The sequence below is a fragment of the Cebus imitator genome, unplaced genomic scaffold (genome assembly GCF_001604975.1).
Source record: "Cebus imitator isolate Cc_AM_T3 unplaced genomic scaffold, Cebus_imitator-1.0 Scaffold219, whole genome shotgun sequence".
NCBI classification, from domain to species: domain Eukaryota; kingdom Metazoa; phylum Chordata; class Mammalia; order Primates; family Cebidae; genus Cebus; species Cebus imitator.
In genome coordinates, this window is record NW_016107534.1 from 3066136 (window position 1) to 3071786 (window position 5651).

Genomic DNA, 5651 nt, shown 5'->3' on the forward strand with positions numbered 1-5651 from the left:
ACATACATAGTTGAATTTCCAACTGTTTTCTAAACATTTCATGTCTTTTTTGTTCCTCTATTTCTCCTTCATTGCTTGCTTTTACATTAAGTGAATACTTTCTAGTGGGAGATTTTAACTCCTTTAATGATTTTTAAACCACATTTTTTAGTGAATTTCATCGTGTTTGCTCTAGCGCTTACCTGTGGGCAGCCTGCTATACTGTCTTCCTGTTCCATCCAGGTAAGCTGTCCACAGCAACGGTCCAGACGCAGCAGGAAAGTTGCCTGAGTTGGGATGCGTGGCCTGGGACAAGAAGCCCCAAGGAGGAGAACTGGGGCCTTGAGATGGCCACAGCGTGGCCCCAGTGAGCAATACAGTGGCTGTAGCTTTGATGGGCATTTTTTGGGCTGCACGGCCCTGGGGATCGCCTCAGATTTACGAGTTAGAATAGATGTCCAGGCCCCGGGGGCCTGGGGTAAGAATTAAAAGGCGCATCCTAGGGTCTGGGCACCACTGCTGTCAGGCCACCCTGGCATCTGCCCCTGCCGCCCATGCCCACGCCTTGAATGCCTCCCAGCCTGAGCCCCTGAACTGTCCACACTCCCCTCTGCCCCAAGGGCCAGTAAGATTGTAGGGCAGGGTTCAGTGGGAATGGCAGCTGCCCCACGCTTTCCTTGCACATCCTGAAATGTGTCAAGGCCTTGGTTGGGACTGGCTAGAGGGCCGACAGGGGATGAATGGCAGAGTGGAGGCATCTGATGTGGGGAGGCATTGGGAGTGGAGGCCGGTGAAATGCTCTGCCTTCTCTGTTCAGACAAAGCCCTGCTGAGAAAGAACTGGGTCCCTATGGGAACCCACTCTCCACACATCTGGAAATCTTTGGAAATAGACCACAGAGCAGGGAGCAGGTATGCCACAGGACAAGGTGAAGACCCAGGGTCACCTACACACCCGAGGCCACCCGGTGGGACAGGGCACCCTGCCACTAACTCAGACTTCCAAAGGGGCTGAACGGAGGCTTAGGGGGCCAGAGTTCAGCCCTTGGTTGGGGTTGGGGTGCATAATGAGAGAGAAACTCTGCCCTTCCATCTTTATCCGGAGTGCTGCTCCTCATCCCAGTGATGCTTCTTGGCATCCACCACAGAGTAGTGCAGGGTGCTGCCTGCCAAGCTCTGGTCTGAGGTAGAGATTGGTTGAGTGTCAGAGGCCACGCAAGAGGAATGTTATATCCCGTACCCTTCCTGTGACCTCATACATGAGCGACTACAGGCCAGAGAGTGTTGGGGTCAGCCCTGGAGGGGTCCCCTGCAGAGGGTGGCTCTGTCACCTCCCCACCACTCTGAGGAGAGCACCCCACGCCCTTGGGCTGGCCCTACCATCCTGGAGAGATTGAGTCTCTCCCCTTTCCCACCGTCCTGCCCAGGAAGCAGCCCTCACCTTGGTTCTAAGCTGCAGGGGCTTGAGATGAATCTGGCTCAGAAATGCTTCGGAGGGGGCCGGAGATGCACCCCACATCAAAGATGGGTGGACCTCGTGGGCCTGGCTGGGACACCTGATGCTGAGCTTCAACCACGGATCATTCTGGGACAAAAGAGCACACTGGAAGTCCTCAGTTGGCACCTGTGGGGCTGGGTTGGCATCTGTCCCTGTAAAGCAGGGGCCGCGGAAGGCTGGGGTCTCCGGCTGGACTTTGTCCTCTTCCCTTTCCTCCTTGTCCAGGTGCCATGTGCTCCACAGCGAGCCCTTGAGACATGCAGGAAGGATGGATGTCCCCACCCCTTCCGTGACAAAGCCCAGGAGCCGGGAGGGAAGTGGTTTGAGCACAGTGCTGAGCTAAGCAAATTTTAGAAGCACTTGAATTAGACCATGTACAGCCAGTAGGGGAGGAGGGAACCTCTGGACTGGTGTCCTGGAGGCCCTCCGGCGGGGGGGGGGGGGGGGGGGGGGGGGGGGGGGGGGGGGGGGGGGGGCGGGGGGGAGAAGGGGTGCAGACCTAGGGATCTGAGCTGGGAGAGGAATCCCAGAGAAGGAGAGAGGGCTTCAGCAAGTTTATTTAAAGGGAATGGTGAGAAATCTAGGCAAGAGTGAAACCCCAAGAGCTGAGGGTTTAGGTGAGCAAGAGTGGTAGGTACAGGAGGTCAGCAGAGACTGGAGTTTTGGGGGAGTTCCTGTGGGTTTCAGGGTTTGCTTGAACTGTGGATCCAGGGCCCGGGGGAGAGGTGGGGCCAGCACAGAGTCCATGGACAAGGGCAGGAGCCAGGAGGCAGGGCATCAGAGAGGACAGGTGACCTGTCAGGGCCTGGAGCAAGGGCTGGGGCAGCTTCCTCAACAGGCCATGTGAAGACAGAGACGTGGACTGGGCACAGTGGGGACTCCGAGTAGAGGTGTCCATGTGACAGTGCTGGCTGAATGGGGGACTTCCAGGTTACACCCCAAAAAGCTGAGCTGACGTTAGTTAGTAAGAAATGAGGAGGAAGGCCCAGTTATGGCGTCCTGGGCACTAATCCTAAAAAAGATACCACTTCTATGTGCCAGAAACTTCAAAGCAAGTGAACACTTCAAAGACAAGAGCCAGAGGTGTTAAAGCCTAAATCAGACTGTCATGCCTCAGATGCGAACCCCCCTGTGACTGTCCCTAGCAAAGCCATAGCCTGTGAGGAGCCCCTCAAGCCCTCACCCAATTTCATTACTTGAGGATTTATTGTCTATCTTACTCTGCAGAATGGAAGCTCCGGGAGGGTAGGGGTTTTCAGACAAAGTAGAAATTGTCCACCACTTTATCCTGGCAGGTACAACGTGCCCAACAGGCATTGTTGAATGTAGACTCACAGCCAATCTGCAACACTGGTGTTACCATTCTCCTTTACGGATGGGAAATGGGGCTTCTGGGGGAGTGGATGGCTTGCTCAGTTCATGCAATCCTAAATTGCAGAGCGAGGATTTGACTCAGACCTGTTGACCTCAGAGCCTGACGTCCAGCCAACAAGTTCTCAGAAACTCAGGCTTTCTGAGAAATAGGACAGGCAGCCTAGGGAGCCCCGAGAGCCCAGGCCTGAGAGGGTGGGTTTCCTGGGGAAGAGGGTTAGCGAGGCAAAGGCAATGATCACCCACCCAGGCTGCATTGACCAGGCTGTTCCAGAGCTGTGGCATATTGTTCAGCTGCCCTGTGGGCCTCTGGGTTTCTTTCAGTTCCCTTTGGTGACATGGGCTTCCCTCCTCCCCACCCCCCCACTCTGCTTGGGCTCACACAGCATAGCTTCTACTCAAGTCAGGGGAGGGTTCCTCCTACCACACTGTCAGTCTGTGATGCCCCAGCCAGGGGAAGTGGTAGCAGGGGCCATCTCACCATGGGGAGTCGGGGGTATGGACATACCTCCCTGTCCCCAATGCCTCCTGCCCCATCAGGGGGAAGTGGGAGTGCTCACACAGGGGCCGGGTGTGGCTCCACTTCCCCTCTGCTTGCCCTTCCACCCCCAGGATGGCGCTGGGAGGCCAGGGGATCCCGGATCCTGGAAGCACTGCAGTGCTGCTCTGCCCTTCCTTCCTCCCGTGCCTCCCGTCTCTGGTCCCAGGTGGATCTTGGCTCAGGTTCTTTCAGTTGAGGGAAGGCAGGACCCAAGCCAAGTTGAGCCCCCTGCACAGCTTCTACTCCTGGAGCCCCATATCATTGCTGTGACTTCGGTACCATCGTCCCCCTTTTAGAGACAAGGAAATGAGATTGGAGGACCTGCCTAAGGCCGCATGGCTGGAACACAGCAAAGCCAGTGCCAGCGGCTTCTCTGCATGCAGCCGCTGCTGCTTCTTGAGGTTCAGAGGGCGGGGCTTCTAAAGGAGGGGCCTCACCTGAGCAAGATGGACAGTGGGAAGGGGGTAGGGGGCAGAATCCTAGGGTCTCACGGTCCCTCAGAGTGGGTGAGGAGGATTTGACAATAAAAGAAGGCTCCTCTTAGCTATTACTCCAAATAAATTTTCGGAACCAACATAGAATATTTTTCTATTAAGCATAACTTTTTTTTTTTGAGATGGAGTCTCGCTCTGTTGCCAGGCTGGAGTACAGTGGCATAATCTCAGCTCATTGCAACCTCCAGCTCCCGGGTTCAAGCAATTCTCCTGCCTCGGCCTCCGAAGTAGGTGGGACCACAGGCGTGTGCCACCATGCCCAGCTAATTTTTGTACTTTTAGTAAAGACAGGGTTTCACCATGTTGGCCAGGATGGTCTCCATCTCTTGACCTTGTGATCCACCTGCCTCCACCTCCCAAAGTGCTGGGATTACAGGCGTGCGCCACCATGCCTGGCCCTATTAAGCATAACTGACCTCCCATGAAAAAGATTCCCATTTTGTGGGGAGCCACTTTCAATGAAATAGCAATCTCATTTTGTTATTATTATTATTATTTTGAGATAAGGTCTCACTTCTTTGCCCAGGCTGGAGTGTGGTGGTGTGCCTCCTGGGTTCAAGCAATTCTCCCACCTCAGCCTCCCAAGTAGGTGGGACACTAGGTACATGCCACCACATAGGCTAATTTTTGTATTTTTTGTAGAGACAAAGTTTTGCCATGTTGCCCAGGCTAGTCTTGAACTCTTGGACTAAAGTGATCTGCCTGCTTTAGCCTCATTACAGAAGTGAGCCACCGCACCTGGCCTAGCAATTTCGTTTTGTTGTTGTTGTTGTTGTTAAATGACCTTTATTGAAATATTTTCCTTTGTGCTTCTTAACTAGCTGGGCATTCCACAGCACCACTTTTGATGTCATCTATGATGTCATGAGGGTGGTGGCCATCCACGTTACAGCCCACAGACTGGGCAGTCCCCAGGATCTCTCTCTCTTTTTTTTTTTCCATGATTATCAATAATACACAAATTATATTTTCACTTATTTCATAAAAATTATTTCATATAAGGAAAAAACTATTTAAATATTTAGTACCTTGAGAAGCCATAACAAAAACAATCCATAGAAACTTTTAGCAAGAATACTACTTTATTTCTAAGTTACACCTTATTAAATGAAAAGCCAGGCAAATGATTAATCCTTTTCATCATTGTGAAGACTAAGACTTCTCAAAACATTACAGTAAAGTTAAATAAAAACTGAAAAAAAGTTTCGCTCCCCGCTTTTTTTTTTAGTTAACTAAATGCCATGCTTATAAATAGCTTATAGTTTTTTTGTTTTTGTTTTTGTTTTTCTTGAAAGAAAGAAAGAGAAAGAGAAAGGGGGAGAGAGAACAGGAGTCTTGCTCTATTGCCCAGGCTGGAATGCAATCTAAAAATAGGTATTAAAAATCTCTTTTATGCCGATAATTGTGCTTAACAGCAGAGACAGGAAGGAATAAGGGAAGAAAATAACAAACAAACAGCCAACCAATATTTCATTTAAGTCTGTGAAATGCTATGCAAATGCTGAAGAGTGATTTACTTCCAATTATGTGGTCACTTTCCAAATAGGTGTAATATGATACTGAGAAGAATTATGTTCTGTGGACCTGGGGTGAAGAATTCTATAAATATTCACTGAGTTTACTTGTTCCAGGTCTGAGTTCAAATCATAGATGTCCCTGTTAATTTTCTATCTTGTTGATCCATCGAATATTAACCATGTGGTGTCAAAGTCTCCCGCTATTATTGTGCGGGAGTCCAAGTCTCTCTTTTTTTTTTTTTTTTTTTTTTT